We start from the raw sequence: 25,500 nt of genomic DNA on the forward strand, positions 1-25,500 counted from the left end.
CTGGGGTTTGAAACAAACAGCTGGAGCAGTTTTTGTGGAGGAATCACAAAGAAAGGAGAGACTAACGAATTTTAGCGTGTTTTATTGGTAACATTAATACCAATTCTGCAAAAACCAGAAACACAGAAAGCCCTCATTATAGCGTGACTTTTAATCAAGGGATTTTTGTGAGAAGAAAATACCAAACATCAGAAAACAGTTTTTTGTTTACGGCTCACAAATAACCCAATGCTAATTACTGTTACAATAGTTAATGGAAAAAATGACAAAAATGGATTGATACAAAATAGAAAGATGGCGGGTGTCGATAGTGTTTTTATTGCAAAGAAAGTTGGTGGTGAATCAGCATCTAAATAAGGATATAGATCTATGGTTTAATTTACCATCTTCCATACTAACCACTATGGGCTGTAGAATATTAAGTTACAGGCTTACTTTCTTTTAGCCAGAAGGGTTATTAAATAAAGAGGGAGATTTAAAAATCTGCATTCTTTCTGCCATTAAATACAGTGTAGTTGTTCGACCCCTTACACATAGAGATTTGGTTCTGGAGCAGATCAAGGGATTGGACTCGGGGGGCCATTGCCACCCTTAACCAATCAGTGGTTAACCCTGTGACCATCCCTACCAGGTTATGTATTGCTCCAATGTGGACATACCATAATCAACTCCCTATGAAACAAGCAGTTCCACTCTGAACCAGAGGGTGACAGCAGTGATACTTTCAAGTAGAATATCCTGATTATTTTACTATATTGTTAGTTGTTTAAACATAAAATAACTACAGAAATAACTAATTGTTCAAATCAGTATGCCAACATAAAGGATGTCAAACACATAATTCATGCTCTGTTTAGAACTAGTTTTTATGTTCTATGATGGAGAACAACAAGCCAGATGTCTCTGCTGTCATTTAGAAAGAAGGAGATCATCATCGACTTCAGGAAGAACCGGCCTAACCACGCTCCACTGCTCATCAACAGCTCAGCTGTAGAGGTGGTAAGCAGCACCAGATTTCTGGGGGTGCACATCACAGACAACCTCACCTGGACTGTAAACACCACATCACCTGTCAAAAGGGCACAAAAGAGCTTGTATTTCCTGCAGAGGATGAGGAGAGCCCACCTGCCCCCACCCATCCTCACGACCTTCTGCAGAAGCACCATAGAGAGCGTTCTGACCAGGTGTCTCACTATGTGGTGTGGAGGCTGCAGCGCCTCAGACTGGAAAAAAAGTGAAAAGAGAAGTGAGAACAGCAGAGAGGATCATCGGGGCTTCTCTTCCCTCTATAAAATACATTTCATCCCAGCGCTGCGTGTCCCAAGCCCGTAACATCATCAATGACCCTTCACACCCCCAAAATGGACTATTCTCCATGCTGCCCTCTGGGAAAAGGCTTCGCAGCATTCGAGGCGGTTCCAGCAGTTTCTGCAACTCTTTCTTCCCTGCTGCCATCAGACTGCTGAACTGTTGAAAAGACTCTGCATCACACCGATAACAAGAAACCAAAAATACTGCATATTTGCACCATATATATTAATACTCTGAACTTCCATCTCAATCCATTTTTTTGCACAATGTTTTTTCTCCCAAACTGTTTACATTTAATCACTGCTGCACTTTATGGAATGCACGTGTTCATTTACTGCCTGAAAGCTGTACTAAACGAAATTTAATTTTGAATAAACTCTGAATAATCAGAGGTTAATATAACTACTCAAACAATTTGTTATGAATATTATGCAGAAAAATACATTTTTAATTCAAAAGCATTAAATTTTAAATATGTGTCTATATATGTTTAGGTTTATAAGCAAGGGTAGCATTAAAATCTGACCTGTCTTAAGTGATTTATTTGGAATATACGGATGTTGTAGTCATCATTGTCCTGTTGGTACAATAAGAATGGTATAGACAAAACTTGGTTTTGACCAAAATCAGTGCACACTGTTCCCTGCTTGGCTACTTCTATGAAAATGTTCAGGTTGTGCCACTGATCTGGATATGTTGGAAAGTAGTGCTCCAAGTAAAGGAGAAATAAACACATCTTTATATTTGTGATTGATTGGACACCAAATAAGTTGTACATGTTCAGACTACAGTTCAAATGCAAAATGTATATGACACATTGTGAAACAAAATACCTGGCAACATATTAAGCATTAAGGAGGGATGCTGTAGGACGAAGCAAGCAACTACAAGTCTTAAAGCTCCTACAGTATGTGAACTGCTCAGAGTGATCAGCAGAAATTTCTTTTTTTCCTGAATGCACTTGCTGGGAAATGAACATGTGACAAATGTTACACAAAAATATGACCAACTGAAGTCTTACTGAAAATGCCTCTGTAATTTCAATTGCCTTGAAAATCAGAATTTTAATTTGGGAATTCCTTTAAACCTGAGTGAATTGAGATAAGACAGTCTTGATGTATGCACACACTTCTTTCACATATGAACTCCTTGCATGTGTAAATGCTCACAAAATTCAGAAATACAGACAAAACTCTGAAATGCACAAAAAAATTAGGAATTAGTCAATGTTCCATAAGACTATATTGTGAAGCGTATCTTTGATGTACACACATCGCATTATTTGCTAACATTTTGTGATCTGGGATCTTCATTGCATTTGTGAGTAGATTTTGATACATGCTTGCTTCAGCTTGCCACACAAATTATGTATATTTAGGAGTGAATGACCTGCTGTCAATCAGATATCTCCCTTGTTTGACCAATTGCAGGGAAGTTATCCTATTAGCTTAAAGCAGCCAGCTAACTAGCTCACACCAACATAACTTTCCTGCTTAACAAGTCATCTTATATTGACATTTTCACAACGAAACTGATAAAAAAAAAAACAGGGGGATTGAGCCATAACTGCCAGAAGCTATGTTGAGTTCTAAACTGTCTTTACTTCATCACTGCAGGATGTTCTACATGCTTTATGAAATATTATAGTCCAGATATGATTCATGTTGCAACAACACTGTGGTAAAATTGTGTGGAAGATTACAATCAATTTGGCAGGAAGTAGAAGTGCAGCACCATCATGCTTCTAAATTGGCCAAAATCCAGCAGTTTAATCCATGTTTATGTTTTGAGGGTCTTTAGGACTTTAGACAATCTAATGTGAAGTAAGCATTTAAAAGTAAAAGGAAAGAAAAAATAGGAAACAAATGGAGCGAAATGGAGAAAATTCAAATAATGAACTAGAACCCGAAGAGTGAATAAAAAAAAATTAGATTAAGTTTATTGTATTACGTTAATTGCAACATATTTGTGACATATATTCCATACCAAATTACTGCAGAAATGGAGAGCAGAAAATTACACATATTTGTTATGTACTACATTAATAACAGTGCATCTACATCAGGGGCGTCAAATTGATTGTTATATTGGGCTGTTTTGCTTGTATCAATGAAACGTTTGATTTACAAAGAATTCACTGCTCTAGCATTATAATTGTACTTCTATATATTTAGACGTTTTAGCCACTTTGTACAGTTTAAAATAACATATGGCCTAATTTTTAACATGACAGGCCTGTTTTGGCTCTTTAGGGCCAGATTAGTTAGAATGATGAGTTGGATTCGGCCCGTTGACCTTGAATTTCACATGTGTTCTACTGTTGATGTCGTTTTATACACTGATCAGAAACATAAAGGGAAACTTAAACTGCACGATATAACATCAATTAAATCAAGCTTCTGTGAAATCAAACTGTCCGCTTCTGTCTACTTGGGTAGCAACACTGATTAAGATCAACAGGCGGAAGTTATTGGCAATTAGCAAGACATACTCAATAAAGGAGTGGTTCTGCAGGTGGGAACCACAGGCCACTTTTCAGTACCTATGCTTTCTGGCTGTTGTTTTGTACACTTTTGAACGTTGGTGGTGCTTTCCCACATGTGGTAGCATGAGATGGAGAAAATAAACTAATTAAATTGTGACTTTCTTGGAGTAATATGAAGTCTGGTATGTAGTGACCCATTATACTCTTACTGAAAATGTCCCTGCTAATTAAATAAAGTTTACTTTAAGACATTTGATATTACACTCCTTTTCCTCCAGCACACAGCTTTTAGGGTAACGACAGTAACCATGAAATTACACTGAATTCAGCTTAAATTACTTAAACCATTCTCTATGGTTCACATTAACAACACAATATTGTTGTAGTTTAAGGCGTTTCATAGAAAATACTGTATAACTTAAAGCCTTCCTTGCTAGCCAAGTGATTAAGTTTCTGCTTTGTGTTTTATCCCAGTTAATTTAGTCTAATATACACATAGCCTTTCAGTACAGTCTTAGCCTTTCTTCCTTTTAAGTTGTAAAATGATATCTTCAACCTGATTTTACCACAGCTGTGGTGAACAGTCAGAGTACCAGGGTTATTCCAGGTCAAGTTGGTGACACACCCAATACCCTAATGAAAGGCTTCTCCATCACAACCAACACAAGTGCTCCTGTAACTGTCAATTAAGACCACTGAGTGTAGGCACTGACTACATGTGGTCACTTTATGCCATGACTCATTGACTGTTAAACACCTGAAAAGGCCAATAAAAACAGTTACATTAAGACTCAACAGCAGGAATAGACAGTGTTTTACTCACACAAGGACTAGTTCAGCGAGGACACCAGGACAAAAAAAGACGAGACTGTGGGTTTTAACCCAAACACAGGTGATGGTGGCAAACCAAACACCTCCATTTCTTTCCTGTGTCTGCATCTGTCAGGTTCTGGGGCTGCCGGGCTCAGCAGACTACCTCAGCACTTGGAATTTCACACCTTCAGTGACCCCAACCAGCGATAGGTAGAAACTATCACACCCTGGTGTTTCATTTCTGACTCAGAAAGCATGCTTTTCTTCAGAAAAAAAGGGGACACCTCAGCCAGTGTGGACTTAGCAGGTTGGCGATGTGTACTCGCCATGTCATGTTACCAAAAAATCTTGTGTTCCCAGGATGACACCGTCAGATGAGTATGGGTTTGGAATTGGGATATTTTTGGTTAATGAAGTACTACGAAAGGAGAGGAAAGACCTGTTTTAAATTTTGGTAATTAATAAAGACAGAAAGTGCTACTCAAGGCCTAATAATCCTTACCGAGACAGATACACACAAATAACAGAGGACATTTCAGAAAGGCAATTATTGCTTCACACCGTGCCTTATTTGATATACAACTGGAGAAGTAGTGTGTAGAGATTGTTGTATTAATCGAAAGTCATCAAAACAAAAAGAATGTTTTTACACCTTCACAACTTTATATTTGTGTTATTGCTTTTAATACTGATTTTCTGTAGATATAAACAGTAGAGTTCTGCCATAGGGTATGTCTTCAAACTGCCTTTATTTGTGTTGATTCTGGGTTACCGGTAGTTATGTACTTGCTTTGAAAACATATCATCAACTTATAGTTACTATTATCAAAAAAAAAAAAAAATCAGGTCTCTGAATCTGATTAATAATGACAATAATAATAATTGAACATCATTGATCACTCAATGGAGAAATTCACTTCTGCATCTTAACCCAACCCCTAGGAGTGCAGTGGGCAGCCACTGTGTGGCACCTGGGGAGCAATAGTGGGTTAAGGGTCTTGCTCAGGGACCAAGAGTGGCGGCTGTGAGGATCAAACTATTTACTTGCAACCTTCTCAGAGCACAAGCACACTGCGCTAACCACTAGGCCAGTCATCCCCAAAGCCGGTCCTCAAGGGCCGCTGTCCTGCAGGTTTTAGAGGTTTCCTTGCTCCAACACAGCTGATTTTAATTGAAAGCTGATTAACAGGCTTTTGCTCAACTGCAATCATCATAACCAGCTGTGCTAAAGCAGGGAAACCTCTAAAACCTGCAGGACAGCGGCCCTCGAGGACCGACTTTGGGGATGCCTGCACTAGGCCAACACTCTCATTACTTATGCATTACAGCAACAACATTTTCTGAACTATTTTAACCTGGTCAAGTGTCTGTGTTTTATATGGGTAGAGTGGTCTAGGGATGGGTATCATCAACAATAGAAACATAATCTATATAGAGCAAAATACAAGGTTTAAGCAAACCTGTGATTATTTGTATTGAGAATCCATTAAAATAATTCAAGGAGAAATTATTTCTTAACAATAGGCAGGTAAATAACAGAGAATCTGTTTAAAATTATGACTGTTATTAGTATTAGGGCCATCACCAGTAAATGGTTAAGAACTGACACTCCAACAACAAGTCTGTGGATGGACATTGTGAAAGACATCTATACAGTAAGCAACATTACCCTTTTTCTGTGACTCAGAGCAGGTGATTTGAACACAACTAAAAGAAATTGATTTTGTTTAAAGACAGACAATTCCCACTCAGTATTATAAAAAAAAGTCCCCCAGTGTTCTTTTTTATTTTTATTTTAACATATGTTCTTCCTAACTGTTACAAAAAAAAAATCAGTTTCATTGAACAAGAAAATTTGTCTCTGATAGAAAATGACAGACTACGATGTAAAACCATATAAACTTGAAACAAAAATATAACTCCTTTCTAATGAAGTTATCTTTGTTGATGAGGAAGGAAGGAAGGAAGGAAGGAAGGAAGGAAGGAAGGAAGGAAGGAAGGAAGGAAGGAAGGAAGGAAGGAAGGAAGGAAGGAAGGAAGGAAGGAAGGAAGGAAGGAAGGAAGGAAGGAAGGAAGGAAGGAAGGAAGGAATATAGTTGAGGAATCACAGTATAATTTGTGCCTTACTTGCTAGCCCTTTTATAAACTGTGCAGATAACTAAAGGGCTGATGATAAAATAAAGCCATTCCTATAATAACATAACATTACTAAGCAAATTCATACAGGAATTAAACACTTTTCTGTATTAATTTTTTGAGTTATGCTTTCTTTATAATGTCAAACTGATGTGACTTGATGAAAATAGAGGAAGGTACATAGAGCTCGCTTTCAGCTGCAGCAGAGCCACAGCACTGCAAACACGCAGATGCCTGGCCCTCATCTGCACAAATGGGCCTTTCAATCAGTCCTCTTACTTTGTCCCATCAATAACTTACTCTTCAGCAAGACCAAAGCCACCAACTCCAACATTCCCTTTGCCCATTTCCAAACACACTGAGGAGTGAATGGTGTCTACTGTACCTTGTGCCACTCCCCGCTCTGTGGGGTAAAACACATCTTGACAGACCTGTATTTATGGCCAGCTCAATTCGTGTTGGAATTAATTATAAGGATGACCAAAATCATCCTGCAGGATGCTCATCTATATTGAACTTTGGTCAGCTTGAGTGGGTCTACTTGTGTGGCCTGGGTGCATATGGGTGTTTTTGAAGATGTGTGTATGTGTGTGTGGGGATTAAGACAAAACTAAAAATGACCTATGAAATGTGACTGTTATCAATCTGTCTGTATGGATAAATTCATTATATCTTAATTTGTTAATGACATTTGAACAAATAATTTATTCATGCGTCAGAATTCAGCTGAATATCATGCAAAATCATATAGTTTTTACTTTCAGGACATTAAAATAAAAAAGGAAAAGATTATGTATAATCTAAAGTTGGCAAAAAATCTTTAAATTAAAGGTGTGTTAGGATTATTTTTATTGATGATGTGTAAGTCTGTTAAACCCTATTAATACCTACATGTTGTGTCAGAACTAATGTTTTCCCATAAAGTAAACCAAATAAACAATAAAAAATAAGAAATGGATATATCCATGTGTCCATGCAGTATAAAAAAACTAAATACAGCTAAAATTAGTCTTTGATATTTTTTTTGTAGGTCCTGAGTCATAGAGGTTAGCCAACTAAGGAAGCCCCCACTGACAGGCGTTAGTTTTCTGTTTAAATAAAACTAATAAAAACCAGTAACCTCAAGTTATGTCTAATCTAAAAAGCTACCAGTATACTTTGACCTAAGTAAAAGAAATATAGAAAAATACATGACCTCATATAAAATAAATAGCACTTTTTTAATGATGTCCCCCAGTTATGTTCAATCCCATAAACTATTTTTTGTGAGTTACCGTTTCTATAGTGGACATGTTACTGTTTAGTTTAAAATACTTTTGGTAAAATGGTCCTTAAGACCATTTGGTAATTTATTAGCCTATAGGTTACTATGATTTGGCATCGGTTTATGGTACAGGGTGACACTGTCTTTACTTGGAAAAATTAAAAATAGTTCACACTTATGACATTTTGTCATTCATCTGGGTTATTTTTGTTCTTACTAAATGGTAATTGAGTATTTTTTTTGTCTCCATGTTGTCTGGAAACCATTTAATACCTTAATTTGCTTACAAGAATTACAGAGGACTGTACTAATTACATAAGCTGCTTGGGAAGGGAATAGTTCTGACATGCAACAGGCAGGTATTATTAGCATTTAAAGTTCAAACAGAAAACACATACTCATAGTTCTCATTTTATAGTATGTACGAGATGAAATACATCCCAAGATAAAAAAATTCCAGCATTTTGTTGTTAATAGCATAAAATAATTCACTAAGATAGCAGACGACCCAGAATTCCTCATTCGGTCACGTGACCTACTAGGATGCCATGACGCTAGTTGAGTAAGGAAGTAGTCATTCTACATAGTGAGTGTATAATATTTACTCCTTATCGTTTGAAGAGGACGAATAGGAAGCAATCTGAGTCTTAGTGGTTTGATTAATACTCGCTGGTTTAATCACCGCTGCACTGATCTTATGCAGAGCTGGTGGAAGTTTATTATCTCTCAGATGATGTTGTGCTTTCATTAGTTTAAACCAGAGTCTAAGCTTTTGTTTAGAGAGGAGATCACAGGAATCGGATTGGTTCTGAGGTGGCTGGGTTTGGTTCGGCTGGCAGCCTGCTGCTGCGGCAGGGTGTGAAGGCTGGCGGTTAGTGTTGGAGCCCTGCGTGTGGTAGCAGGCTGTGCTCCGCTGCTGAGCCTGGATGGGAAAACCGGTCCTTCATTAATCCGATCGCAGCGAGCGGTCCAAGCACCGGATCCTTTCTAATTTTTCCAGTTCCATCAAGCTTTTCCGATGCGATACTTCGCAACCTATTGGCTCACTCGCACACACCTGCTCTCCTTCTGTAATGTTTTCCAGCCATTTGCAAGTTTTACTAATGCTTATGCAAATAAACCAGTCCCTTTACTTCCTCAAGTTAGCACCAACATTCAAACTGAGAATTCAACCGCTGCAGAATCATTACTTTCATGTCAATGTTGAGATCTTAACTAGAGATAAATATTAATATATTCTGGACCATACATTTTTTATGAAACAATTATCTACACCGTGTTTTTTTCAGTAAGATTAATATTTTTTGTACCACTTCTGTGTAAGTATTACTTTTTTTTAATTATCTTGATCAAAAAGTTGTTGTGTTGAGATCTCAATATTCTATTTTTAAATATATTGAAAAAGTTTCCCTTGTTCATAGGAAATGTACTATTTTACAATGTTAAACTAGTAGTTAATGTCAAGGAGGTGACTTTGTTTTTCTTTGCATAGACACGTGCTGTGCTTGCTGTACTACTCTAGGCATCCTCCAGGACAGAGAGCCTCGGTAGGTCTGTGGTAACAATGAAAGCTGGGGTGAGCTAGGGCAAAGATCTCTGGCTCTTCCCCACATAAACCTTTTAATATGAGGCCTCCTCAGAACCAGTCGGCCATCTAAAAGCACTAAACCCTGTAATTGACCTTAAAAATACTTTCCGTGGAGGTCGCCAGTCATGTCATTGGCCTTCGGCCCAAGCAGCGGCTGAATCTCTTCAGCCCAGAAGGAGCCTGGGAAGGCCTCACAGGGTATATTTAGTGGCCCTATCCTTTTGAGAGGAGCAGGAGATGCAGATAATGCCAGTCTGCATATAAAACCACTGCCCACGAGTGTGCCGCTGACAGTAACATTTCTCGCTCCCACGGGGATATTTTTCCTGAGGTCACAGGTTAATTAAATGAAAAGCACAATACAGATGACATTAACAAACACCAAATGGCAAGCTGTAGAGGAGATCAGACACCTCACAGAGATATGCTTCTATTCTACTATCACTGGCATTTGCCATAAAAAGCCTAAGTAATATAGTCATTTAGTGTGACGGCATAATCTCAGACTTAAATGTGCGAAAATCCTAACCTTAAACACAAGAACATTTATTCCTTGGGGATAAATATCCTAACTCTAATTTAACAGTTGCAGAAGTACTTGCAGCACTAACAATCTCTCTAAAACTGTTGTAACTGAAGCATTTTGTATGCTGCCTCTATAACCTTATGAAACCTTGCAACAACTTGTCTTTTAGTAGACTTTTTATTTCCAAAAGGAATAAATATAACCTGATACAGTGCCTCAGCTGTCTTAGCCACTGGCCACTTGGTTGGATGAGGCCCCATTTGTATCTTACGACACCACACAGAGAGCAGGATGGAAAAAAAGACAAATAAATGTAAATTTCCCAGGTGAAGAACTGAATATATATATATATATATATATATATATATATATATATATATATACATATATATATATATATATATATATGTATATATATATATATATATATACATATATATATATATATATATATGTATATATATATATATATATATATATATATATATATATATATATATATATATATATATATATATATATATATATATATATACATATATACAGTGTGTTGGCGTGTTTGTGTGGAGACTTGTTTTTATCATGGTTTGGGGATTTTAACCTGTTCAGAAAGTCACGTCATGGGGACCTAAGTACTTATGGGGACCAAAATCCTAGTTCCCATATAGTACAGTTCTTTTCTTTGAGTTGGTGTTAGGGTTAGGTTAGAGTTAGGCCATATAAAATGATGGTAAGTCAATGAAATATCCCCATAAGTCATGAAAACACGACTGTGTGTGTTTGTGTGTGTGTGTGTGTTTGTGTGTGTGTGTGTGTGTGTGTATGGGTAACCAGCTTGCAGTAGAGGACAGCCGTACTGATGGATGTGGCCATCCCAAATGATGGAAACATTAGGAAAAAACAAAATTAGAAATTTGAGAAATAGCAAGAGATCAGAGAAGAACTAGAAAGAGCCTTGAAGTAGAAGGCAATTGTAGTTGCCATGGTCATCTGAGAACTCATGGCAGTAACCCCCACACAAGAGAAGTGACTCCAGCAGATACCTGGAGCATTGTCAGACATCTCAGTCTAGAATTGCATAGCTCTAGGGACAGCTAAGGTATTGCCAGGAACCCTCAATCTCCCTGGCCTCTTGACAGGACCTGAGCTTGAGATGAAGGAACCATAGACCTGGTATAGGAGTATAAGGGGTTGGTTCAAAGAGATCTTTTATTAAAAAAAAAAATATATATATATATATATATATATATATATATATATATATATATATATATATATATATATATATATATATATATATATATATATATTTATATTTATATATACATAAAATTTCACTGTTTTATATTGATGTTTTTGTCTTTTCTTATATCATAAACATGGATGTTCCAAATCTCTGTATTGGCCTGGCTTGGTCAGATAACCAAGTTTAGGTAAGAAACCCTAACCTGTTCAAATTAATTTGTTTCAAGTTAAATTTGCAAGAAGTATGAAAATGTAGAAAGGCAGTTAATGCCAACTGTTACGTACTGTATGTTGGCGCTCTCTGACGTTGTGGGGCTGTATCACTTCCAAAGCCCTCAGGAATCATGTCCACATATCACCGCATCGTGACTTCTTTACTGGAATCTGTGGACTGAAAATAGGTGGTTATTGAGTATTTGAATAGGTAAATGAACAGGTTGATATTTGCCCTAAAAGCATAGGGCCAGAAAGGAAAAAATAAAACAAAAAAGATGGCTCAGATATCAAGATATCCTCATTATATGGACATCTTAAGTCTTCAATCTGAGTTCTACAAAAACCAAAGACAGACCCACAACTCAGTTTGCCGTTGTTCAAACTTTTTACCATAAGCCGAAATACACTTTGATGTACATGTTGACCAAAAAAGAAGACTTAAAGCAAAAAATATATATATTTTTGGTTGTTTGTTTTCTTGAAGTACGCAGTGATAAACTGAGCATTATATATTAGATGACATGAACTAACTTATTTTTGTAGGAAACATTGTATCTCTAAGCCAAATGATACCTATTTCTTTGTAATGACTGTTTTTCTACTTGTCCTGTTCTAGACATTTTAGATGGATAATCTTCTTACGAGTAAAAGCGGATGTTTGTGGTCTTATTCAAATAAAAATGAAAACATAAAATAGGGTTAATTACAGACTAATCTTTGTTAAATCCAACAAGGGATCATACAAAGTGTAACATTAATTAAACATGAATTGTGATCACCTGTGACACATGCAGAATAATAGTATTGTGATAAAAGATAAACACTTTAATGGCTTTTTCTGGGTCTCTACCAACTGTTTTGATGTGGGATGAGTATCAAAGTCATATCAGAGGAGGATATTAAATTGCTGGCTTAATAAGAATTGTTATTTATTTTATGAACAATAAGTTGTAATGAATAATTTTTTGCAAAACCGCAAAACATAACACTCCACAAACATCAAACTATACAGATAGCATACAGTGGATATTGTTACTTTTGTTGTCAACACTATTGTTAACACTATGAATTGGTTTAAAACTAAATGTTGTGCACAGGTTAGCAGTATAGTCCCATTACTTAATGTTATAACCGAACTGAAACAAACTATAAAAGTAGGTAAGTTTTATGTAGAGTAGCATCTGTTAATGAGCTTTTGAAGGCATGCAGGGACAGATGTGTATGGCCAAAAAGTCTTAAAATACTTTTTTTTATGTTCAACTCCACAATCACTGTGATGTATATTCAAATGAATTTTGTGGATACCACTTTATCTCCATATGTTTCCAGCTGTAGATCCATTAAATGTGACTGGCAGCATAAGTGTCCACAACAAAGAGAGAGTGCATGCCAAAGCATCCCCAAACTTAAACTCTTTCACCTGTTGTCACTCAAATGCTATGCTCCTGATGGTTTCTCTTAAAGACTTTTGTCAGAGACATCTGGAAAACAACTTATGAACCATTCCATGAAATATTAAAGCTGCACAGGAATCACACTTTTTCCTCTGTGTTGTAAATATTTTAAACATGAAAACTTGAGCTGATGTAAGAAGAAAAGCTCAGACGTCTGCCTGTGTGGAACTCCTCAGTCAGGCAGACATTCCATAAAATGAAAGTCTCCTGGCATCTCAATACGCAAATACTGGGACACGGATGACGGCAGCAGAGTGACGATACAAGGAAGAAAACATCTGAGCATGGTTAAAAAAAAACTCCATGAATGCCGACTGGCCTTTAAGCCCAGTAGGTGATGTAATGAGTGATCCAAGCAACAAGTGGAGATTGACTCCTCACAGCTGGCAGCTGATGTGTTGCGCTTCTCACATCTGTCAGGGTCTTATCAATCTTACTTTGGAACATAATAGAAATTTTCTATCTCTCTAGTGGATGAAAAAAGAGCAACAGGATAGTATATCCACATCACATGGGAATCTCATTTTAAAATTCTTTCTAATGACAGTGAGAGACTCTAGATTACTTGTTCCTGACTGTCCTTATGGAGATTACAAGCCTTGGCAGGTTTCAGCAAAAACCTCCTCTACCTGTAGATTTCATGACCTCCAGCAAAACTACAAAACCCTTTATTCATCCATAAAACTATTTGAAACTATATTATGTCTTTGTTTATACCTTTGGATTATTTTGTAAGATTTTCTTCCATATAAAGCAGATATTCAATCCACAAAATTAGAAGGAAAGAGCTCAAAAAAGAGAAAGAGCATTAAAACCTCTATTCTAGAGCTGCAATCCCCGTGCATGAAATCCTGGCCCAAAAAAAACAAAGAAAGACTTTTGATCTGCTGTATGAAAGGACAGCTACAGTGCTCAACTGGCCAGGGGTTCGTGTGCTTTCTGTGGTCATGGCGACAGATCTGCCGACCACTCCTTGCCCATCTGGGCTGCCGGTGGTGTTCTTCTCTCTGAGGACAGCGAGTTCAAACCAGTAATTTGGTTCAGATGAGCTAAAGTCGTATTTCCAGATTAATATGAGCCACATTCTTTCAAAACTGTACTGTCTTTCTTCTTAGTCTGGATATTTTTTTCACATCTTACATGTTTAAATTGTCTGGCTAAGGATAAAAGAGAGCAGTGAAGAAGAGAAAGACGAAGTTTTAAGCTCGGTTAGGTTAACCAATTGCAGTATGGCCCTTGTCTCTTATTTGATTTTGTTTGTAATCATCTTCTGAAATAGGATTAGTGTTTGTTAAGTCAAAAATACAACTTACCCCTTCATAAATTCTGTGATGAATAAGTACTTTTTTAGATCATACATCAGTTGAGTAAAAATCTACAGTTCTTTCTTTAAAATTTTAACACATACTCATTAGCCTCAGAGTGATATATTTCAAGTGTTCATTTTTTTATTAAGTTAATAATTATGGCTTCTCCCCTTGTCCAATGACAGAGTTTTAAAGACTTATTTTAGTGAATTTATGGTAATTGGCCCTTTTCAAGTCAGGAGGCTAGACCGAAGTGCTTTAACCTAAATTCAGTCATTCATTTCGTCACACACTCACACCCTGATAATGGTGAGCTAGAGTACATTTTAGCCACAGCTGACCTGGGGACCATTGGTAGAAGCAAGGCTGCCAGAAACAGGCACCACCGGGTCATCTGACCACCTTCAGCAGGCAATGCAGTTGAAAGGTCTTACCCACGGACACAACAACATTGAAAGTTGATGCTGGGGCTTGAACTGTCAACCCTTCGAATGCAAGGCAAACTCCTACAACTGATGACAGTGTTGCCGCAATTTATCTCGAAATATGTTAGTAAAATAATCTATTTTAAAGATTTAAGGATTTTTCATATGAACCTTCCACAGCGCAGGTTTTCTGGTTATCATTTAATCTACATCCTTAAAATCAGAGCCAAACATGAAAAAAGGAGCACACAATCTTTCTCTGCAACAAATATCCAGAGAACTGCAAAAATCAGAAAGTCTGTTCTTATAAAGAGCCAAAAAATTAGTTTAGAGGTTTCTTTAACTGTTCTATTAAGGTTCTTAAATATTCAATTCTGTTGTCCAGACCTGACATATACCTCGGTTTTCATCATATAAAGCACTTAAAAAAGCCATGTTGCTATAATGAGATATGCAAGTAAACTTGGCTAGTCTTGCCTCTACTCAATTCAATTCAGTATATTTCCATAACACCAACTCACAACACTTCATCTCAAGGCACTTCACAGAGACGATTCAATCAAATCATACAGGCAGGATGGCTAAAAGTTTTCTATCTATTGCTTGCAATGACGGCAGGATTTCCTCCTGGATAAGCATGTGGCAACAGTAGTATTCCTTTACACCGTGCATGCATGCAACAACAGTGGAAATGAATAACTCCCTTATAACAAGCAGAAACCACCAGCAGAATCAGGCTCAGTATGAGCGGCCTTCTGTCAAGGCAAACACGCGGTTCAAGGAGATGGAAACAGATATATGCAATATTGAAGCACTGATTCAAAAAAGAGTTGGGACAGTAATTTAGAAAAGGTAGTGGGGACCTAGCTTTGTATTGTAGGTGGCTCTGGCTAAAAAATAAACAATTAAGCAGATGGGCTGTGAGAGCGTTTTCATGTCAAAAAGGATGAAAAAGAGGAAACGCAGTTGTTCATGGTAAAAGTTTACAGTTATATCTAGAAGAGAAGAAGGACAAAATACCTAAATATAGGCCAAACTCTATCGTCTATAATAGAAGTTGTTGTTGTCAGCAACCCAGCTGATATCTCCCTCCAGGATGGTGTCACAGCTAAACAGAACACTAGGCCAGAGTGAAAGAACATAAAGTTGTGGGTTGAACTAACAAATAATTCAGACTTTGAGAATAGAAGAATGAATCAGAATGACGAAAAGTGTTTCCCACGTACTCCAGTACCCTAAGCCTATAGCAGAATAACTATAGAGATACCCAAGGATAACCTGAGCCACTCTAACTCTAAACTTTATTAAAAAGGAGAGTTATAAGCATTTAATTTCCACAAGTAACTGGCACCACATTAGGATTTTATCTTTGAAATATACTTATATACTTATACTTACTTGATAGCCATAACATTTATGCTTTATAACCAATACCTCTTTGCTGAATGCTTTGCTGAAATCCATTTTGCTGAGCATGTCTTGCATAATAAAACCAAAGTTGAACATAGTATGTATCTGTTTTGATTCAAAATCCATTTTCTTTGAAACTTTTCCTCAGCTCTCCTCCAACGGCTGCTCTGCATGTGTATGATGTCAGGCCCGTTCAATCTTGTTTTGCTAGGTACTCTTCAAACAGAGTTTCTGAACATTAGAACTCAACAGTGTCTTTTAAAGAAAACATAAAATTAGTGGTCAATTATTTCTGCCCATCATGTCATTAATTCATTTATTTACCATAAATAAGTTCAATCAATTTAAAATTCCATGAAATCATACCAAAAATGTCCCGCAAATGTTCACTGACCACAAAGATATTATTTTATATTCTTTAGATAATCTGTCAGAATAGAAGGCCAAAGAGGGTTTTGAACCAAGAAAATCTCCCTTGAAACCAAAGAAGTCAATATTCTCTCTGTAAGTAAAGCATGTGTTTTCCTCAAGACTTACTTGTGTTGTTTTACAGCAGCTGTCTTAATGAGGTGCCATGTGAGGCATGACAAGGACATGTTATAGTTACTGTGAAAGTGCAGATTAGTGTGGAAATATTGTGGTTAACATCTGAATAATAACATCTGAATGTTATTATTTTTATGGAAAGAAATCAAATTCTTTTCAATGGGGAACCTCTACAAGTCAAAGTGTGTGATTCTGGCCACACATTGGCAGTACTCTCTTAAAGAATGATTACATAAAAGGAGCAAGTATTGGATTTATCACAAGACTACATACAAAAAGAAATACCTCACCTTAAACAGGTCTAGTCAATTTTTGTCCCATTTTAGTTTAATTTTCTTCTAAACATCTCCAATCAACTATGCTTTTCTCCCTAATCTTGTTTTGCTCTCTTAAGTGTCTGACCTTCCAGCATAGCAACCGCCACCTTACAAGGATGGTGGGAAGAATCAACTTTGCAAGTGTTCATTCAAGTCGTCGGAATAGCAGAGTTAACACTGGACTCATCTACACATTCCGATGCTTGAGCTAGCCATTAACCTCGGTGACCTGTAACTGTGTGTGTTTGTGTGAGTGTGCTCTCTGTGTTTGCATATCTACGGCTCCTTCTGTAGTGGATGGCCAAAGGGACCACACCAGAAGAACAGACGAGCTCTTCTATTATAAACAACTTTTAAATCGGACACTGTAGTTGAGCACTGTCCCCCCCACCCCCACCTCCAACAGATTTCCAACCAGTGGAGAGGACTGTTATGCACTTATCTAGAGTTAAAGAATTTTAATATGGAGAAACCTCTGCTACTAAATCATGCATTATTTTTCTATAAATGCTGACAAGTTGTTAAATGCGTTCAATAATGCCATGATTTCTAACTGTACATTGTTAACTGCTGTTGCTATTTATAAAGGAGTGATTTACTTTCTTTGCACATCAGTGTGTTTCATCTTCGCCCCCTTTGATCCAGACCAATATCTCTGTGAGCATGGCCTGAAACAGGCATGAGTTGCATATTTCTGTTGATGTATCCAGCCAGTGCACGTTTGGCCTGGTGGAATGTAGCTTTGCATTGCTTAGTGCAGTGTAGATTTATGTTAGTGCTGTCGGGTGTACATGTGGCTAGCAGATGGTAGTATTGTGCACTCATAACTGCTTACTCTTTCCTCCAGCCAATCCCTGCTGAATCTCCAAATATAAACGTGGCATAATAAAATTAGTGTACAGGGCTTTTTTGTTTTTGCATTTTAAATACTTTCAATAGTCATCATCTAAATCAGTGTTCATATTTCTATTTATTCCATTGTTAAGACTATCCATATATAATATATTTTGACAGAATAAACCCATTTAATATGGATTTATAGAATGGACTGAATGACTATGGGATTTATTAATACAAGGCAGAGTAGAGGATTTTAGCATCAATGCGTTTGAGAATACACGGATTGGGAAGATGAGGTTTACCAAAAGATCAGCCCTTTAGGGACCGGGATGTCGGTTTTGCAGTCATCAATTTACACGACTAAATAGTTTTTCACGTATTGACAGTTTGTGGCTTTTAAGTTTTTAACACAAGGGTTAGATTAATTTGTAGTGGTACTGTTATTGGCTTGAATAGTATTTTTTGACACCTACGGATACAAATAAGAGTATTGATTTTATCTTCATTATATAACAGCCTCATACGCTTCTTTCTTTAGAGAAAGGTTGTGTTCATCGAGCTGAATTACAGTTATGATGAAATCATTATCAAAAAGAGGGTAACAAAATTTAAGACAAATTTTTAAATAATGCAAATATTTCAGGAATTATGTAGTTGTTTGAATTACATTGAATTAAACTGAGGACTTGAAGATGGCAAGCTCTATAGTATCTTTCTACATAGCAAAATGAATTTGTGCGTGCATGTAGGATTGTTTATCCAGTATGTCTCTGTGTTTCTCTGTGACCCGTTGAGTTGTACAGAGTGACCCAAATAGCTAGACGTGCATAGATTATGGAGTCTTAAAATATGTTTTAAATTGGTCTGTGTTGAATTAAACCTGACAGATAAATGTAATATTGCAGAAACTGATTTAGTATCTGAACTACCTAGAATTGGTTAAAGGCCAATCTATTTGATTAAGAACTGCAGCAAGTTAAAGTGAATTGAACAAATCTGAATTAAAGTTAAACTGAATTAGTAGCATATTATTGAAATAATGAATGAAATATAATGAGATTTCAATCAGACTGACCTATACATTTCTTTATACAGATAATACCAATACAATAATTGAGAGGGCTCAAGAGCTTTAGTTGTTACACTTTTCTGAATCACTCAGATCCTAAATAAAGCCGGAATATATACTGAACATTTGGTAATAGTTTCTAATATTCAAATTTGTCTGATAATGCTTTCGAATAAGAAATCCCAACCTTCTGGGTAAGCAGAGGGTTTACAGTCAGATGATCATGCAAGAAAGTCCTTCTATATCTAATTGCAAAGGCTCCAATTCCTCAAAGTTAACATTTTCTGCGTTAAACCAATGATGCCTCTAAATACATGGAAGCAGATAAAAGAGGTTGGCAAACTACCAAATTTAAATCCTTTCAAACTCTTAGCTGGGTCAGTGTAAGAAAACCAAAAGGAAATTCATGCTACTCGTCTTATTTTGATTTTTGCCACCCCTTATACTCTTCTTTACTAATTAAGAAACACTAGTATAATGCTAAAAAGTTGTATAACTCTTAACAAGCAAGTAGGCGGCATGTTCTTATGAAATTCTATAACATGCACTTGCTTACAAACACTACTGAATTTCAAAAGAGTGACTATTAAGTCATACATGCACCAGGGCCTCTCAGTTGGGAAGATTTAGTTTTACTCTTGTACACGGCAATGCAGACCATCAAATTTACACTCTGGAACTAGTTTTCAAACTGGTTAGTTTTCAGAGAAAACGTGCATCAATGCACTTTAGGAAAACAGCAGAAATGCAACATAACTACTCAAACTCTGTAGGACTAAACTCAAGAGGTGTGTACCAAGTGTTCATTTTGAGAGTTTCCTTCAACACTAACAGCAAGTCATCCAATTCCATCAGTCTTGCATTTATATGCAATTTTACCAGCTGACAAAGTTTTGTTTGGTTTCAAGGTGAAGTCAGACCTTTAACACCAGCTGTATGAAGCATGTGTCTTTACCATCATCTGATTGTGTGTATAATAATTATAAGTTGGACAGGTTGAAGCGGTAGTGAATACAGCCGTGAACTACCAGTGAAGCTTGAAGGAAATCCCCTTTAAACCTGCAAGTTGGGAGCCAGTCATTATGATTAGTCTAGCATTTAGAAATTAAATTTTAGCTAGAATTAGCATGTGGTATAAAGTAATTTAGACAGCCTCAAATGCTGAAGTATGGGAGCTTACCAAAGAACACTCAGTCTCATAAAAAAACCCAAATCAGAGATAAGTGTTCCTTTCCACAGACCTTAAAATAGCATCAGATGCATGGATGAGATTTATGTGCAGATGCAGATAAACACATAGATGTAATCAGACAGGCACACCCCCCCTCCTTCCATATCCTTCGTTTTGCAACTGTTTCATTTTGCAAATGGGATCCCATTCTCAGAGTCTGGGAATGTACAACTGTGTGGTTTTTTGTCACACTTCGCGCCACAACTTTGGGAATCACCTCGAGGTGCTCTGATTCATCTCTGTTTGTGTGGGTGTGTGTGTTTTTCTATGTGTGCATATACAATGTCTGAATGCACCAAGTCAATGAGACCACAGGGCTGAGACCACAAAAAGTTCAGGAGTCTAAGTAGTGTGACAAAATCCATCTATGTAGACACACATGTGTGACCACAAATCCACACATGTAGGCACTCAAATGCAAATTCACACATGGCTTGGGACAAAAGCAATATTTGTCACTGCCATGCTACCATGTTGAAAGGTGGCACTATCACTGCATACTGCTTTTAAGTATTTGTGTCTTTTAGAAAAGGATCATTCTTCTTTTACCCAAAATAACTGTGGCAAGACATTCTATCTGAAGACACAGAACATAGCAAGAAAATGAAATAACGCCAATTTCCTCTGATTCATCGTCCTGTATCTCTGCTTGGTTACCACACTCCCAGTTAGATTAAAGAATATTCAGGTTTATTTTCAAAGGAGGGTTGTTCTTTTGCTTTATTGTTATTAACCACACTGTTGGTGAAAAAAGGAAATGAGAGGCAAAAAAGAGTGCCTCAGTTCCAAGATATTCTCTTAGACAAAACCTCTCAAACAAAAAATATAAAAACAAAACATAAAAACAGTTTTGGATTCTATACCTTTACTACTAATATATAATTCTGAAATATAAGCAGGTCCAGCTTTAATAAGCTTGGCAGATGTTCTGGCCGGGTTAGCTATCTGAACCATTTTTTTGAATGGTGCAGGTATAACTCTGGTGGTAAAAGAAACTGTGTGAGCTTGTTCTGCTCCTGCTCAGGATGTCCTAGAGCAAAAATACCAAATCATAAATTCTCTCTGATCCATCTGTCTAGGGAAAAAAATAGCTCACTTAGAGCAAAACATCTGTGAAACTCATTAATACTTCTGTGTCTTAATATATATATATATATATATATATATATATATATATATATATATATATATATATATATATATATATATATATATATATATATATATATATATAAATATATATATATATATATATATATATATATATATATATATATATATATATATATATAAATGTATGAAATAATAAGAATTTGTGTTTATGTTTTATCTCCACCCCAACCTGCTCGAGGACTTTCAAGCGTCATGGATTTGAGGAAACAACCACTGACGGATTAGGTCGTAGGGGTTTGCATGTAAAAGTGGTTGTCGCCTTGCTTTACATATATTTTCATTATTATGTGCTGTATGGATCGTTGTTTTGTGTATCCACATAACAGCTGCTTGGCAGTCTTGCATAATATTCCAGTTGCGAGTCATTATAATCTGACTGGGAGTCTGAATCAGGTTTGTTGGGCTGCAGTAAGGGTTGCTGAGCCAAAATGTTCAAAGAGCCATATTGGACCAAAAAAAAAAAAACCCAGATCCGTCAAGAGCCGCAAGAATTTGAAAGTATTATATAACCATCCTAAGAGATCTAAGTGTATATTAGCCCACTATCAAAATGACTAAGTAGGCTTAAATACAAAATAAACATTCATAATTAAATGTTTATTTTCCCTGAACTGCATCCTGGAGAAAATGAGACACCATGTAACTAATCTGCTGTACAATATTTGTTGCTTTCAGTTTAATTTCTATTACAGTATTTTTTAAATCGATGGACTTATAGAAATACAATAAAGAAATCAGATTTTTTTGTGTTATTTTTATTTTGAGGATTTGGAGGAAAAAATGGAATATGCATTATAGGAATCCTGTAATTTCAAAACTCCGTGTGAATATAAAAATGTATTTCTCTTCTAACCACAGATATAACACAGTCCTCTTTTTCTCCCTTATTTGGGCAACAGTGCAATACAATTAGCCTGTAAAAGCAGCCTTTTAATAAGGTAAGTAGGCTATTCAAATGAAAATAAATAAATATAATTTAATTACAGTACACCACTGCTTTGTTTACAACAGACACCTGCCTGGCATCATGCAGCGCTGAAACGCGTACTGCAGGCAACAACGCAAATCTTTGTTGGTAGAAATGTTTGTTTAAATCCATTATTATAGAAATATTTACAGCAAAGGAAAATATTAAAAAATATGTTTTGTCATCCTACACGCTATATTAAAAGAAAGAAACAAACAAAAATCTATCTATATCCATTTTGTTTGTTTTGAAAAAGCTCCAGTGATTCGCAATGGAGGGCGCTAAAGAGCCTGGTTCTGGAGCTAAAACCGATAGCTTTTGTGTCTTGAAAATCAAAATTTGGATGATATACTTAGTAGCTAAATAAAGTATTCATACTTACATTGCCTTGTGAAAGTATGACCCTTGAACTCTTTGACCTTTTTGGCACATTTCAGGCATCAAACATAAAGATAAAAAATTTTAATTTTTGTTAAGGATTAACAACAAGTGAGGCAAAATCATGTTGTGGGACAATATTTATTGGATATTACATTTTTTTATGAAATAAAAAACTGAATTAATTGGCCCCTTTACTTTCAGTGCAGCAAACTCTCTCCAGAAGTTCAGTGAGGATCTCTGAATGATCCAATGTTGATCTAAATGACTGATGATGATTAATAGAATGCACCGTAAACAATGCACCTGCTCTGTGGTAGTCTCAGAGGTCCCTTTAAAAGTGCAGAGAGCATCATGAACAAGGAAGACACCAGGCAGGTCTGACATACTGCTGCAGAGAAGTTTAAAGCCAGATTCGAATACAAAAAGATTTCCCAAGCTTTACAAATCCAAAGCAGCACAGGGCAAGTGATTATACTGAAATTGAAGGACCACTGCATATCTATGAAACCCATCCGACCCTCTAAACCTTCAGCTGAAACAGGAAAATCAGAGATGCAGCAAAATGGCCCATGATCACTCTGGATAAACTACAGAGATCTACAGCTGAGGTGGGAGACTCTGTCCATAGTCCAATCAGTTATATACTGCACAAATCTGGCCTTTAAGGAAGTAAGCAATTTCTGAAAGATATCCATTAAAATTTTGTTTAAAGTTTACCACAAGACACCTGGGAGACACAGCAAACAGTAAGAAGGGGCTCTGGTCACATGGCACCCAAACAGAGCTTTCTGACAACAATGCAAAACGTTATGTTTGGAGTAAAAGCAACACAGCTCATCACCCCGAAAACACCACCCACATTGTCAAACATAGTGGTGGCAGTATCATGGTTTGGGCCTGCTTTTCTTCAGCAGGGACACGGAAGCGGGGTAAAATAGATGGGAAGATGGAAGGGGACAAATATAGGGCCATTCTAAGAGAAAACCTGTTGGATCTTCCAACAAGACAATGAGACAATATATATATATATATATATATATATATATATATATATATATATATATATATATATATATATATATATATATATATATATATACTAATATCATCAACCCCAACACAAAGAGACTGGGTCCCCAGCCCCAACAACAACAAGGCCACTAAACGTAAGGGCAGCTGACCTGCGACAGCAGATCATAACGAAACTGGATCCCCTAGTACGACGACCAAGACTGCCAAGGCTAAGTGACAGAGTACCCTCTGAAAGTCTTCTAGAAGATGTAAATGCAGCACTACATACTATCCCTACTAAAGATATAACTGAGACCAATGAGCTGACCTACGCCACAGCTACAGTGATCCTAGAGATGCTTGGCTATAAGATAAACACCACAGGCCACAAAGCAGAGCCCCCATGGAGAAGAAGGCTGGAAGCCAAGATCAAGGCAACACGAAGAGAGGTTAGTCAGCTCTCAGACCTGCAGAAAGGTGTAGGGAAGAGGTTACCTAAGTACAACAAGCTGTCGATTACTGAGGCTCTGGAAACTGCCAAACAAAGACTCGCCGCCCTGGCCACCCGCCTAAAGAGATACAAAAGAGAAGCAGAAGCCAGGAGAATAAACCAGGTGTTCTCCACCAACCCATCCAAAGTGTACTAACAGTGGCAGGGTAATTCAAGATCAGATCCACCCAGGGCTGAGACTGAACAGTACTGGAGAAACATATGGGAGAAGGAGGCATCCCACAACACCAATGCTCAGTGGCTAGAAGATCTAAGAACAGATCACAGCAATCTTCCAGAACAAGAACCAGTAACCGTTACAACGGCAGATGTCCAAGAAAGAGCGGCAGGTATGAAGAGCTGGACAGCACCAGGCCCTGACATGATCCACACCTACTGGCTGAAAAAACTAACCGCACTTCATGCACGCCTCGCAGCACAAATGAACCAACTACTGATGGATGGGACCCACCCAGAATGGTTAACCCAAGGACAGACAATCCTGATCATGAAGGATCCGCAGAAGGGAACAACCCCATCCAACTACCGGCCAATAACTTGCCTATGTACAACATGGAAGCTCCTGTCAGGCATCATAGCGGCTAAGATGAATAGGCACATGGCTCAATACATGCACCCTTCCCAGAAGGGAATAGGCAGCAACACCAGAGGAGCCACTACTAGTGGATAGAGCAGTCACCCAAGACTGTAAGACCAGGCAGACAAATCTGTGCACTGCCTGGATTGACTATAAGAAAGCCTATGACTCAATGCCACATACATGGATACTGGAATGCCTGGAAATGTACAAGATCAACAGGACTCTAATAGCCTTCATCAAGAACTCAATGAAGCTGTGGAAAACAAGTCTGGAAGCCAATGCAAAGCCAATAGCACAAGTCACCATCAAGTGCGGCATATACCAGGGTGATGCACTATCACCGCTGCTGTTCTGCATAGGCCTGAACCCCCTCAGCCAGATCATCACAAAGACTGGCTACGGATACCAATTCCGAAGCGGAACAATCATCAGTCACCTCCTCTACATGGATGACATCAAGCTGTATGCCAGGAGTGAGCGAGACATCGACTCACTGATCCACACTACCAGGATCTACAGCAACGACATTGGGATGTCATTCGGACTGGACAAATGCGGTCGCATGGTCTCAAAGAGAGGGAAGATGATCAGAACTGAGGGGGTTGAACTACCAGAAGGCCACATAACAGATGTTCAGGACAGCTACAAATACCTTGGGGTGCCACAGGCTAACAGAAACCACGAGGAGATGGCA

At 37.3% G+C, this 25,500-nt stretch overlaps 1 protein-coding gene across 3 annotated transcripts in view; it reads right to left on the minus strand.

Annotated features, from left to right (window-relative positions):
* The window catches only part of LOC119793080 (zinc finger protein 469), a 90,554-nt gene that overhangs the window by 60,276 nt on the left and 4,778 nt on the right, over positions 1 to 25,500 (minus strand). Inside the window, exon 2 of one of the 3 annotated variants that reach the window (XM_038300057.1) lies at positions 11,654 to 11,759. The exons of 1 other annotated variant lie outside the window; for it this stretch is intronic. The gene's annotated coding sequence lies outside the window, so the exon portion shown is untranslated. The remainder of the gene's footprint in view (positions 1 to 11,653; positions 11,760 to 25,500) is intronic. One more of the 3 variants, XM_038300058.1, reaches the window with a different exon arrangement.

The sequence above is a fragment of the Cyprinodon tularosa genome, unplaced genomic scaffold (genome assembly GCF_016077235.1).
Source record: "Cyprinodon tularosa strain WSP-4 unplaced genomic scaffold, ASM1607723v1 ctg44, whole genome shotgun sequence".
Classification (NCBI taxonomy): Eukaryota; Metazoa; Chordata; class Actinopteri; order Cyprinodontiformes; family Cyprinodontidae; genus Cyprinodon; species Cyprinodon tularosa.